This window comes from Mustela nigripes, chromosome 14 (genome assembly GCF_022355385.1).
Source record: "Mustela nigripes isolate SB6536 chromosome 14, MUSNIG.SB6536, whole genome shotgun sequence".
Taxonomy (NCBI): domain Eukaryota; kingdom Metazoa; phylum Chordata; class Mammalia; order Carnivora; family Mustelidae; genus Mustela; species Mustela nigripes.
In genome coordinates this window covers 25,924,101-25,939,111 of record NC_081570.1, presented here as the reverse complement: position 1 = coordinate 25,939,111, position 15,011 = coordinate 25,924,101, and positions in this window count along the sequence as shown.

The window sequence follows — 15,011 nt, the reverse complement described above, 5'->3', positions numbered from 1 at the left end:
CCGATGGATTTTCAGGTGTTTGCAATCTTTAGATAAGCTATCTAGCTGATCTCCGGCTAGCTGAAGCAGTCTCAGCTTGCTACTTCTCCGCCATCTTGACTCCTCCCTTCTTCTTCTTCTTTTTAAATTGAGCTTCTTCCTAGTTGTTCTAGCCATTATTGAAAGAAAAGTATTTAGGTCTCCACTTATTATTATTGAATTGTCTATTTTTCCCTTCAGTTGTCTCAGTTTTTGCTTCATGTAGTTTGTGTCTTTGTTTTAGATGCATGTATATTTGTAATTGTTTTATCTTTCTCATAGGTTGAGGTTTTTTTTTTTAAATTATAAAATATGCCTTATTACCTCTAGTATCGTGGAACCTCTTCTCTACAAGAGAACTGAAATAGAGCAGTTGGGCATCCAGTGGTCTTGGCCTGAGTGCCAAGAGCAGAGCTTCTGCACTATGAGTGAAGGCAGAGTGAAGGAAGGGAGACTGGTCCTCTCTTCAGCATTAGCCAAAATTGAACTTCTGTAGCTTGGGACTGGGAAATACCTGAGAACCTACACCTGCCAAGATGAAACAGTAGCTCCAGACTTGGGAGCTCAGGGGGAGAGGAAGCCTTCTTCTCAGCCACACTGACCTGGAGTAGAACTCCTATAATATGGAACTGGAGGTAGGGGACAAAGAAGGGGGTTATGGCTCAAATGCAACAGACTCTAACTGTTCTTCCTGAGATTTAGTAGATTTTCTTAAAAGAATGTTTCTTCCTTTGCTGTATGCCCTCAGAGAGGCTTTAGACTTTAAGTAATTAAAAAAAATATTTTTCACCAATTAAAGAGTGATTTTGCTAGACATACAGTCTGCCAAGCTCTTTCTACACCTTTCAGGAAGTCCTGCCCTTTCATGTAAAATCTTAAAAGAGTAAACAGGACTAAGTGTAGCTTGCTGGGGTTGAATGCCACCCAGAAATTCTTAGCTGTTGAGGTTGCCATGACCAGAAATGAAGAAAAAAACAAAACATAATCCTTGGCAGCACCAAATTATAAAGAAATAAGAGTTGGCTGCTGAGTGGCCACATATTTGCCTTTCACTTCTCTGAGAAATCAATCTCATCACTCAGCTCAAAATTATGGCAGCAATAAAAGTGCAATTGCATTTGTGTGAGGACCTAACCTAGCCCAGTGCTTTGGATTGCTTATATATTCTGTGGGGAAATGCCAAAGCAGGAGGCTGATTAGCAAGAGGCCATAGATTTTAAAAAAAAATCTAATTAAGTAGTTAAAAGGGAAAGTGGAGGTTGGTAGAAGTAAATAAGTATATTCCCAAACTGAGTGTCTCTTGTCAGAAGAGAACCTAGTTTGTGGTGAACTGATGTAGGCTGGGGAGTTCTCAGATCCAGTGATTAGATATGTTTCCTGGACAAGGGTGACTTTTGCTCTGTGAATGAGGTGACTTTGGGACTGCACATGAGGAGGGGGCTGGTTCAGGAGAACTAACCATGTCATTAGAAGGTTGGAAGTTTTTGTCCCATCCCCACTGACATCTAGGGGAGTGAGGAGGCGCTGGAGGTCGAATTAATTACCAGTGGCCAATGATTTAATCAATCATGTCTATGAAATAGAGCCTCTAATAAAAGGCCCAAAGAAGTGGGTTTGGAGACCTTCCAGGTTGGTGAACATGTGGAGATGGTGGGAGAATGGCATACCCCGAGAGGACATGAAAGCTCCACATGCTCCTCCTTCCCATGCATCATATCCTGTGCGTCACTTCCGTCTGGCAGTTCCTGAGTTATATCCTTTTATAATAACCTAGAAGGTAACCTAGAAGGTAAATGTTTCTCTGAGTTCCGTGAGCCATTTTAGCAAATTAATTGAACCCAGGGAGGGGTCTTTGGAACCTCCAGTGTATAGCTGGTCAGTCAGAAGCACAAGTGATAACCTGGATTTCCAATTGGCTTCTGAAGCAGGGGGCAGTTATATAGGATCAAGCCCTTAACCTGTGGGATCTGAAGTTATCTTCAGGGAGATAGTGTCAGAATTGAGTTGAATTATGGGACACCCAGTTGGTGTTTGAGAATTGCTTGGTAGTGTTGAGAAAAACCTATATTGGAGTTGTGAGCAGAATTGTAATTAAATTCCTGGAAGTTCAGGCAAAGAGTCAAATATGGGAGTTACAAAGTTCAGATAATCAGAAAGGAGGCCATAGGACAGTTCCCCAGGGTGTTTTTTTTTTTTTTTTTTTCTCCTCACTTTCCTCAGCTAGCATTGGTCTTTGATATCTTGGTATACTTGAAAGTAGAAAAAGACTAGTTTAAAGTGTCCTTAAAGACAAGACAGAAATTTCACAGTGAATATTTATTTATGAAAGAGCTTTTCTAGACAGCATCTTGAAAAGTGGAAAAAATGTATTAAAATAAGTCTATTTTACTGTACACGTAACACAATTGAAATTGCACGTTCAACTGCCCACCTGCTCTTTGAATGGACAGAGTGAAGCATGGGCTGAATTTTTAGTGGAATATAAAAGTATATGATAGAATGAAATATCACTCACAAATTCATATTTGACTTCTGCAGCATGATCATCAAAAGGGTTATTTTTTTTTTTGCAAAAAACTCTTTGAGCCCTTTATCAATTTTCTCAAGAGCCTCTCTTATTCTTTTGATATTCAAACCGATCTTTTTCAAAGTCTTTGTGGTATCATCATCCTTGCTGTTTTCCCCTCTTCAGCTGTTAACTGCTCTAATGCTCCCTAATATGTATTTGTCACAACCTTTGCACATCATGTAGCAGTTCTTCAACTTCACTCTCATGGACTTTATGAAATTCTGCCCCCTTTCACTGCAATATTTGCAATTATGCTTTGCAATCAGTTTGCATTGTATTCCCAGTGTATTGATCATCTGTCTACCAGTGAGAGGTAGAGCAACAAAGATGTCTATGGGATGGGAAAGAATAAACCCTAGTGTGAATATGGGAGGAATGGGAAGGAGGGAGGGCTAATATTGTAAGTGGAGACTTGCTTCTCTGGTAAACTTGTAACTTTAAGCATTCAGGTATTGAATACTCAAATAAAGGCAAACTTCCTACTAAACTCAAAGTGCTTCTCACATAGCTCCTTACAAAGAGAATTACAAATTTAGTGAGGCAGTAAGCAATATGGGTAATAGCAGGTGTATGGCAAGACTGGTGGCACATTTTACATGGCTTTTTCTTGTAACTGTCTCTGATAAAAGTTGGGGTGGAGTATCCAAACATAGCACATGGAGGTGAGGGGCTGACCTGATCTGACCCTGATCTGAGTTTGTCTGCATTAGTTTTCTGTTGTATAACAAGTGACCCCAAACTTACTGGTTTAAGACAACAGACATTTATTATTTCATAGTTTCCATGAGGGAGAAATCCAGGAGCAGCTTAGCTGCGGGTCAGCCGGTGCTACAGTCATCTGAAGATTGCCTGGATCTGGAAGGTCTGTTTCTGAGCTCACTGACTTGTCTCTTGGCAGGAAGATTCAGTTCCCTGCTAGGTGGGGCTTATCATAGGGTTTCTCATGACATGGCTTCCTCCAGAGCAAGTGATTCAAGAGAGAGAGAGAAACCGACAAAGACAGAAGCCACGATGCCTTTGCAACTTGATCTTGGAAGTCACATACCATCGTTTCCACAGTGTTCTATCACCGTGTACAATGTGGGAGGTGACTATACAAGGGTGTGAATGCCAGGAGGTAGCAGCCGCCGGGGGCAGTCTGGGAGACTGGCTACCATACTGCCTGTCAGTTGATTGGCTGTAAGGGAGAAGCAGTTTTAATATAGCAAAGGACTGGGAAAGGGAAAGGCGTGAGGAGGAGGGTAAAAGAAAGAACTTATGGAGTAAGCAGTGTGGATGCTGGGGCAGTGCTATCTCATAGAGCGATGCTCGTTGTGCACTGCATTACTTTATTAGGTACTGTTTACATGGACCAATCAGAGCCCTCAGTGGAGGCGAGCACAGCCTCTTCTCTGCAGAAGTTTGACATGGAAGGGGCCTCACTGTAGTGAACTCTTAATCATGCAGAAATGACCCAGATGTCTCTGGAAAGTGGGTTTGAGCAAACCCGCTCTCTGTGTAGATTAGGTGGGAGGTGGCTTCCCAGTGAGGAGGGTCTAACTGGCATGTGTGAGCTCTTGGCTGTGGTATGACACTCCCTTCTACTAAGGGAACTAGTGGAGGTGGGTATTATGTGGGAGTCACAGGAGATTCTGGCTCCATTTGGGGATGGTGACATGACTTGCTAAGCAGGAACAGCAGTGAGGCAGAACTGCTTTTTTACTTAGCGTCTGCAATTCCATTTACACCTCTGTCAAAAACAAGGGTTGACAGGGACACGATGACTTTGGAATAAGCCCCAGAGTTTCATAGATGGGAAGTCAGAATATATCAAGTTCTATTTCTGGAATCATCAATGACTTTCTGTGTTGCTCTATGTTATGGGTTGAATCTTATCCCTGCAGCCCCCAAATTCATATGTTGAAGTCCTAACCCTGGTACCCGAGAACAAGACTGTGTTTGGAGATAGGGTCCTTAAGGAGGTAATTACATTGAAGAGAGGTCATTAGGGTGTGACCTGAATCCAATATAACTGGTGTCCTTATAAGGAGAGAAGATTAGTACCCCAACAGGCACAGAGGGACAACAACAAAAAGCAAGTGAGGACACAGAGAGAAGGTAGCCATCTGTAAACCAACCACCTTCATCTGCTGATCACCTTGGACTCAGATTTCTAGCCTCCAGAACTACTGTAGTTGAAGTCACCCTGTCTGTCATACTTTCTTATGGAAGCCCTAACAAATGAATGCACTCAGGAGAAGTCTTTCTCCCTTCTGTGTCCTCATCTTGCAATGCTTAAAATAAGGACAACTCCTTGTCTTGGGTGCTTGCACATAATGTGTGTTGCACATATGGATGCTGCTAAACTATGCGGTGCTTTTATGCAAATTAAGAACAGATGCCCTTCTTCCAGGCAGTTGCAGTCCTGCATTAGGTTCTTGACTTGGTGAAGATTCCATAGGTGAGATTCCAGTATTCCCTCATTGCTAGGCTGGGGACATTTATTTGTACTGGGTATAACCTGCATCTCTGCATGATGGCCCTAACTATTCAAGAAGCTCTGGATCTTCAGGATGCAGGGTAGGATGCCAGCTCTGGCAGGGAAACCAACCATGCAACTCTTCTCAAGGGGAAAGGTTGAGATGACATCTCTTTCTCTTCATTTGCTCTTCTTAGAGCAAACTCAGTGGAAAACTTCTGCAAATGATGCGTTAAACTTTTAGATTTACAACATACTTTGCAAATCTACTGTACCTTAATAACATAACACACCAAAAGGTTGGAGAGAGCTCCTTTAAAACATTTTATGAATTCATGGCTCTGTACTCCCTGTCTCATTCTCATTCTCAACCACAGATACTTACAAACCCAGAAATTTACATATTCATATATAGAGAAATGCCACCTAGCTCTCTATATAAATACATTTTAATATCACTTTGAGGAAATTTGTAGACCTGACTACTTTGTCACAGATTAATGAATATTTGGTTAGATGAAACTAGCTCTTCCTTGACAAATTTTCTCCTCCTAAGCCACAAGCTCAGGAAATGCCATAATTCTCTTCTCATTGTATGGTCCTCTTAAGGAAGCTCAGGAGAGCTGGAGAAGCCCAGGAAAAGAAGCCAGGTGTGGCATGGACACTGATATCTGGGGTGAAGTACTGAGACCCACCTACAGTATCTGCAGCTCTGATCCTAGGGCTTTCCCCAGAACCATAGGAGGTCACTCTGCATGTGCTGGGAGAGTAACTACCCCTGGGGGCAACCCTCAACTAATGATTGATGGGACCTTGTGTATAAAGTCCCCCAGCTACTTTGCTGCGATGTGTGTGGATAGTTTTGAGGCATGTGTTTTACAAAATTTCCCAGAGTTTCCTCTTGGGATTATATAGCAGTCCCTCACTGGGGGAGCTGGCTTATTACCATACACATTTTGGCTGCCTTTCTTTCTCTGGATCACTTCCCACTCCCCCATAGTATTTTTGGTCCTCCCTCCATAAATTATTAGAACTTGAATCCTGTCTCAGGGTCTACTTCTAGAGAAACATGACTTAGCCCCCTCTTTTATATTATAAGAGACTCCGTTTCAAATTTCAGATAGAATTAGCTAATTGCTCAAAGAGTTTGGCCAGAGTGGTTCTTTTCACCAATTTGCTGCTATAGGGCACCTTTCTGAAGGTTTATATCCTGAAATATATCCAGTGTATTTTGCAACAACATGATGGGGTAGATATTATTTTTCCACTTATAAATTCTCAAGGTAGATAGAGAAATTCCCTAGGAATTAGGGGGATGGAAAAGGAATATGCAGCTATTGCACACCTGATATATTCTAGATTCTTTATACACTTAAAAAACTTATAATTTTGAGCTAACAAAAAAGTTGCAGAAATAAAACATTTCTTTTTTATTTCTCACCTTGTTTTTTATCATGCAAAGCCACAGTATGACATATAGATACAGAAATATAGATGTCTATGTTTGCATGAGTTGGTGCACGCACCTACATTTCCTCACTCCATCTGATGATAGGGCCTAGAAGCAGCGACACCTCAGTAACAACGAGCACATGTAGTACTCAGTTCTTGGCCTCTAAGCACCATTCTCCATTAAAAGGAACTGACATTCCTAAAAGAAGTGGTTGATGCCAGGGGTAAGGAATGGTACATTTAAAATGAGCTTGGAACATCTGGACGCTTAATGAAATAAGTCTGGAGCCAACCTACTGGAGCCTCTAATGGTAAAAGCTGGAATAATTTGAGGTGCAAAAAAATTAATGCTCATACTAGATTTAAAAGCAGGGAATCAAGTAGAGCGAGTCAATTATCATATGGTTTCATTTATTTGTGGAGCATAAGGAATAACATGGAAGACATGGGGAGATGGAGAAGAGAAGTGAGTTGGGGGAAATTGGAGGGGAGATGAACCATGAGGGACTATGGACTCTGAGAAACAAACTGAGGGTTTCAGAGGGGAGGGGGGTGGGAGGTTGGGTGAGCCTGGTGGTGGGTACTATGGAGGGTATGTATTGCATGGAGCACTGGATGTAGTGCATAAACAATGAATTCTGGAATACTGAAAAGAAATTAAAAAAATTTTAAAAATAGATGTAAATAAATAAATAAATTTAAACATGGAAAAAAATAAAATCAGAGAACCAGAAATATATATAATAATTTTAAAAATTTCACAACAACCCTATGAAGTGGATTAGAAACTATCTCCAGTTTATAAGTTCTTGAGGTCATGGAGGAGTGAAGATGCAAATTCAGGTTCCTATAATACCCAAACTCCACTATACAACACACCTTTCCCATTGTAGGGAGGCAAATAGCATCACTCAATGCATTGAAATTCTTGCTTCTACTTTGAGTTGAGCAACACAAAAGCTCTCACCCTAATGAGAGTGGGTTATTTTTTTCCCTCCACCCTTCCATCGTTTCAGCAAAACATTAGGTCCTGCAGGCCTCTCACTGACTTTCTCACAGAGTTCTCTGTTTTGTTCACTCTGCTGGCTTAAATCAGAGATCACCGGAATGAGCATTACAATGATCTCCCTTTCTGAAGTCTAAAGATGCTTCCATGTGTTTAAGAGCAAGTCTTCCGTTCTGGTGCACAACTCAGATAAAGTCTCAGGTCCTATCTGGGGAATTCTGGGGCACAAGAGAGAGTTAAAATAAGAAGTAAGGAGGGCAGAAGGGTGGAAATGTGACGTCCCATTCTTAATCACTTCTCTGTGCTTCGATGGCCTCCTTGATAGCTTGGGCTCCAAATTCCTCATTTGTTAACATTTCCTTGGGAGGAGTGGCAGAGAGAGCTCAGCACGCCACATTGCTATAAAAATAACGAAGGTGATGAATGGCCTCAAACAGCAAGGAAGGAAAGAAAAGGCATTTCTTTGCCTCTTTCCCTTGGCTGTAGATAAATTACATCTGTCGTGGCTGGGGCCGTGGAGCTTTAGCTGTGATGTGGTTGGGGTGGCTATCTGCCAGCCCCCCTCTCCCTTCTCCCTACAGCAAGGAAACTGACCCTGTTGGCTAATTTTAAAAAGAAAAAAAGGAAGAAAGGATCCAGTTTACTTAACAGCTAAAAGCTCTGAATCTCCAGAGCCTGGAAACCTTCACCTCCACATTGGGCAGCTTCCTTCTTGTGCACTGTAAAGAACATTTGTCCTTCACTGCGCCCACAGCTGGATTTTTAGAGGGTTACATGCTTACAAGTCCAGAGGCAAGGGTGTGGATGAAATGACCGCTGGCAGGCTCTTTCCTGACACAGGTTAAGACTGCATGATAATTTTTTTGTGTGTGTGTTCTAATAAAACTTTATTTACAAAAAGAAGCAATGGGCCGTAGTTTACCAGCTCATTATAGAATCTGGAAGGCTGATATAAAGTCATTCACAAGAAGGACCTAACACAGATTAAGTGCCAGAACTTGCTGGCTGCTAATGTAGTTATTACACAGGAAACAATGTGTGCAAATTCTTTCCTCTCTGAGGACCTCCCACTTGATTCCCAGGCACACCCACGATGTTTAGAAACTGTCTCCAGGTAGGCTATGCACCTCTTTTTTTTCTTTGTTTTTACATTTTATTATTATTTTATTTTTTAACTAAATTTATTTATTTTCAGCATAACAGTATTCATTATTTTTTATAGCTTTATTGAGGTATAATTGATACATGAAAACTGTATATGTTAATATAATTTGATATGCCAACATACACATATGCCTGTGATATTATAACCACAGTCAAGGTAACAAACATACTCATCACCTCCAGAACTTTCTTGTGTCCCTTTGTGTTTTTTGGGTATTGTGTGGTAAGAACACTGAACATAAGATCTATCCTCTTAATTTTTTAAGTGCTCGACACTATGTCATTGACTATAGACACTATGTTGTACAGCAGCTCTTTAGAACTTGTTCATCTTGGATAAATGAAACTTTATATTCACTGAATAACTTCCCCTTTCTCCCTCTCCCACCCCACTACCCATCAACTATCAATTTACCTTCAGCTTCTATATGTTTGACTATCTTAGATTCCTTATGCAAGTGGAATCATGCAATATTTGTCTTTCTGTGATTGATTTGTATCTCTTAGCATAATGTCTTCCAGGTCGATTCACATTGTCATAAATGATAGGCTTTCCTTCTTTTTTAAAGCTAAGTAATATTATATTATAAATGAATACCACATCTACCACATTTTGTTTATCCATTCACCTGTTGATGGACAATTGGGCTGTTTCTACATCTTGGCTAGGATGCATAATGCTGCAATAAGCATCGTAACCGGGGCTCCTGGGTGGCTCAGCTGTTAAGAGTCTGCCCTTGCCTCAGGTCATGGTCCCAGGTTCCTGGGGGAGCCCAGCATCAGGCTCCTTGCTCTTTGGGAAGCCTGCTCCTCCCTCTCCCACTCCCCCTGCTTGTGTTCCTTCCCTTACTGTCGCTCTCTGTCAATTAAATAAATAAATAAAATCTTAAAAAAAAAAAGGCATCGTAATGCAGAGAAGACCTATAAATGAACAACAGACATATGTGAGGGTGCTGAACATCACACTGGTCAGAGAAATGTAAATCAAAACCACAATAAGATATTGTGTCACTTTTGTTAGGATGGCTATTATTTTAAAAATGGAAACAATTTAAAATATAACAAGTGTTCGTGAGGCTATGGGGAAATTGGAACCCTTGTGCGCTGTTCGTGGGAATGCAAAATGGGGCAGCAGCTGTGGAAAATGGTAAGGAAATTCCTCAAAAAATTAAAAATAGAACCACTATGTGATCCAGCAATCCCCCTTCTGGGTTAATGTCCAAAAGAATTGAAATCAGGATCTTGAGATATCTGCATAACGTTTTTGATTTCCAGCTCCAAAGAAGTCTGGGATAAAGCTCTGTTGTTTTAGACTTGGAAGGGGAAGTGATGATGTCAGTTGCTTCTGCCCAGCTGGGCAAAAACCTGGTGGTCACTCTTGGCTCTTCCCTCTTTCCCCTTCCCTATGTCCCATAGGATTTCACGTCTTGGTGCTTCCATCTCTTTAACATCTTCTGTGTGTGCCTCTCCTTTCTTCCCAGGGCCACTGCTTTAGGGCAGTTTGTTTTTCCCTGTCCTAATCTATGCAAGGGTTTCCTGGTGGTACCCCAGCCTCCACTCATGTCCTCTCTAATCCATTCTCTAGACCACTGCCAGGGTAAGCACACATCTAGGTACATATCTCCTCCAATTAAAGCCTTCCCAGGGCCCCCGTCTTCATAAGGATAAAATCCACATTCTACTGCACAGTGCACAGAGTCTTACATGACCTGGCCCCTGCTTGTCTCTCCAGTCTGGTCTTTCCCTTGTTGCTTTGCACCACACCTGGGAATATCGAAACTCCTTGTGAGCCCCTTACAAAAGACTTGCTATTTCTTGCCTTCAATAAGTCATGTTTCAAAATGTTTCCATTCTCTTCCCCGGGAGGACTCCAATTTGTTGTCCAAGCCTCAGTTCCAGTGTTGCCTCCTCTGGGAAGCCCTCCTGAGGCTGGATTTAGAGGCATTCCCCCTGCCAGCACACGGAAACCTCCTTCTATTAGTCACCTTGCCGGACTCACGAATAATGAGACTAGTAGCTGCTGGACGAGCACAGATGTTCTGACACATGAGCTCCCTGTTCAAATCCTGAGACTTGCCCTCTGTTTAGCACCTTCTTCTACAGATGATGCTGCCGAGACCCAGAGCAGTTACATAAACTTCCCAAGATTACAGAGCTTGTAAGTGACAAAGGGAGGCTTGAACCCAGCTCACGTTCTTGACCCCTTGGCTGTGCCACGGGCACTAAGTGACTGGCAGGGAGTCTTGCTTTTCTCACAGTTTTGCAGTTTTCATTTGAGCAGCTGGGCTGAGCTCCAGCAGCTGTGGTCAGGGTTGAGAGTTGCCCCTGAACTGGGAGGATAAAGGTAGGGAGGGGGCCAATTATGCCTTGAGGGAGGGCTGCCTGTTTTTGAAAATAGTATTACTGGGACATAGCCATGCTCGTTCGTTTACATATTGTTTCTGACTGCTCTGGTTCGACAGTGGCAGACCTGAGTGGTGGGGGAAGGCATTATGGTCCGCAAAGCCTAAATATTAACCATCTGGCCCTTTAAGAAAAGACTGGCAGATCCCCATCAGACAATGCCAAACAGCTAGTAAGCAGCAGTGCTGGGGTGGGGATGACAACCTCTCCGGCTTTGGAACCTGTGCACGGATTTCCAAGGCTTCTCCCCTGCAGCCAGGTGCAGGGATGGGTAAGGTACAATGGCAACATAGCATGAAAAAGGGCAGTAAGGGCTGTAGGAGGGGCTCTGTCACCTGCACAGATCCTTCTTCCCTGCCCACCTGTGTTTTATCCTTGGCACTAGGTGTCTGGTTTCTTAGCTGAGGCTGTTGGTCTATAGAACTCATGGGCTAGGCGGCTGATCTCCATCCCCGTACTAAGTTCTTCCTGGAACAACTGGTCAGCCTCCTCTTGTCTAGTGCCAGCTCACTCCCCCGCAAGCAGGTACCAAGAATTCATGTCCACATTTCCTCCAGACGGCTTCCTTTCCCAGGGTCCCACTCCAGACTGGTTTCGGTGCCACAGATGGAGCTGGTTATCAAAGTGCATCAATACATGGAATTGGCAAAAGATAAAATCCCCAGCATGGAGAAGAGCTGTGTGTGTGTGTGTGTGTGTGTGTGTGTGTGTGTGTGTCTGTCTGTCTGTCTAGCAAGGGTGCTGGAAGGTAGGAGTGGGAGGAGAGCTTTCGAGAGAGAGAGGGCAAAGGCCCCAGGAAGGGGGGGTGGGGGGGGGCTGTCAGCAGCAAGAAGGGTGATTTAAAATCAATTTCCCAGCCAAGAAGAATCACTCTTGCCAGGGTGAAATATAATATGAAATAGGAAAGGAAGGCAAGCTTGGGCCCTGCCATGATGTGCCTCGGGCCCTCCTGCTTATGAAGCAAATAAATAACCTTCTCCATAAGGCAGTGAGCCCAGCTCCGTTATCACAGCAGTGGCCGATGCTGGGCGCAACCACACTGGTTGCCAGACTGGGGACGTCAGGTTCAGGATGGACAAGAGGTCCCTGAGGCGGGCTCTGTTTCCACTTGTGAGTGGATTTAGCATCAACCATCTTGGGTACCAGACTCACTGTGAACTCACCCTTCAGTCTACTGTTCTGATACTTAAATTCTTTAGGTTGAAAGTGCCAGAAACCCAATTTGATACAGTTTATGCTCCAAGGGGCTCTATTGACTTGAGTTTCCAAATCTCAGGCCAGGCAGGGCAGAATTGAGTGTCACACACTCAAATGTTGTTAGGGCATGACTTCTGTTTCTCTGCATGTCAGCTGGATTCTCCCACATGGGCTTTCTCCAGCAGGCTGGGGGTACCAAGCCATTGGCTACTCCTGGACTCACAAATCCCAGTTTCCATCACTAGAGAGAAACATAGTCTATTTCCTTGGCTCTAATTTGAAATCCCAGGGAAGAGCTCTGATGGGGTCTAGCATTGACTCATGGCCTCTTCTGGATCCCGGTCCCACAAAAACCAAATGACTGGTTTGGTTGGGGGAGGAATATGATCCCAAAAGAAGTGGTATGTGGTTTCCAGAAGAAAGCAGTGGCTGGACGTGCAAACCATGATGTCCATCACAGCACCCGATTTCTGGCCTTAGTCCCTGGCCCACCCCATCTCCCAGCAACAAAGCGTGTCTATTCTCCTGCCTCCGCTTCCTCACTCCTCATTTCCCCCTCTGCACCTTGCACTCTCACTTCTGGTCCTTCCACCTCATGGAATATCTCCCTTGAAGGTAATGACAGCTGGATCATTAGATGATATCCACTATGTTGTCTCATTTCCTTGGCCTCCCTGCAGAGTCTGCATATTTATTAACTGACTGCAGCTTTGGGACGCTCCCCCATCCTCCTTGTATCTGGGAAAGTGCGCTCTCCTGCTCTTCACCCCCTTCCCGACCACTCCTTCTTTGGCCCCTCTTCTTGAGCCCATCCCATAATGATAGGGTTTCCCCCAAGTGCTGCCCTTTCCTCTTCTTCATCGTGCCACCCTTCTCTGGTGATTTCAGTTGGTCTCAGAGCTACGTAAATAGATGTCGAGTGTACAGGGAAAGCGAGGGGATATTCCTGCTCTGTGGACAGACCCCACTGATGGTAACATTTATTCTCAGTTCAAGGAAGCATATTTGTAATGGAGCATTAAAAAATTAGTACATGCTCAAGGTCATAACGGGGATAGCAAGAGACTTAATACTGGGACATACGGGGATAAAACATAGGCATAGAAATATTTAACGTGGATGGAAGAAACACTTTTGAGTTTCAGAGGCTGCTTCTAGAGAGTGCTTCATTCCAGTGGAGAGAAGGGGGTGGGTCTTAGAGCAATGCCAGAAATAACAGGATGTCTGGTTTCAGCGCTGTGTCCCAGCCCAGGCTTTAGCACTGGGATGATGGCCTTGAACAGAAGACTGGGTTGTTCTGTCGGAGAGAGAAATCCCCCTCTCCGTCCTGGAAACATGCAAGAGGAGACTGGGCAGCCATCATTCAGGACACACCGGAGGGGTGTCATGCTGGGTGGGGGCTTTGACTCCCTGATACTTACAAGCCCTTCCAATTTCTAAAATCGTCAGGCCTCTCTGGCTTAGGGATGAGCTTTTGAAAGAGGCCTGGGTCCTCTATGGCTGAACAGTGGTGTTCACGAGTCACTCCTCCCCTAGGTGATCTGGTCATTCAGTGGCCTTGGAGAGATGCCTGTGCTCAACCACATCCTCCGCCAAACCTCAGGGGGACTCTCTCCTCTGTTCAATGTCCCTGTAGTATTTATTCAGGACCTACTATTGGCTGAGCCGTATTCTAGGAGCTAGTGACAAGGTGTGTGTAACAACAGCAACAGCACCTATAGTGGCTACTGCATGCTGAGATCATCAAGGTAAATGGGTCACACGAAGTCTGGGTCCTGATGGAGCTTACATTTTAGCGAAGGAGACAGGCAGTAGCAGGCAAAGACACATTCACAGTGATAAATGCTATGGAAATACACTTGAGTGATGGGAGGAGCTAGAATGGGATCAGGCAGGCACTGAGAGGCTCCCTAGGAAGAGTGTTCAGGGAGGCACTGCCTGCCTGCAGGACACTTCTGCCTGAGCCCACAACCCAGCCTCCAGCAGGGATCTCAGCCTGCTCCAGGAAGGGACCAGACTCCCCACTGAGGCCAATAAATAGGAGATTCCTTGAAAATGTCTATACACGCAGAAAACACTCTAAGACTTAATATCCAAAGAGCATAATGGATTTTATTTCCCCCCCCCCCTTTTTGTACCAGAGGGAGATTTACTGAAGTCTGTATATATTGGTTGGGGGAGGGGTTGCGCAAACTACTGCAGGCTCATCCTAATTCTTCCTGATTTGTCACCTTCCCACTCACCTACTTGGTGGTTTTCTGAGCCTGGAGGGACTCTTTCTGAACAAGAGTTGTGCACGGTGCAATGGGTGCAGAGGAAATGCGGGAGACCACACCCACAGAATCTCTGGTATCATCTTTGCACATTTAAAATTCAGGTTTATGGGCTTTGTCTCTTTAGCCCACGGTCTCCTCCTCGTTGTGATGCTTACATTTTTATTTGCGGGAATAAAAGTCAGTGGCAGCTGATGTGGCCCTCAGGAGCTGGAAGCAATAACCATTGTGGGCAATGCAGCCTGAAAATAATCATAATAATAAGCAGTAAAAGGGGAGACAGCTCTTTGAAGGTGGTTGATAAATGGCTATAGACTAAGTAACACATCCCCACCCACTCTGTACTCCCCCCACCCAACCCTCCCCCCATCCAAGCTTCCCTGCAGCCCTGTAAGAATCCCAGGAAAAATGCAGCACACAGCGAGACTAGTAGACGGGAAGGAAGCTGAGGAGGCTTGTCCAGGGGTCCTG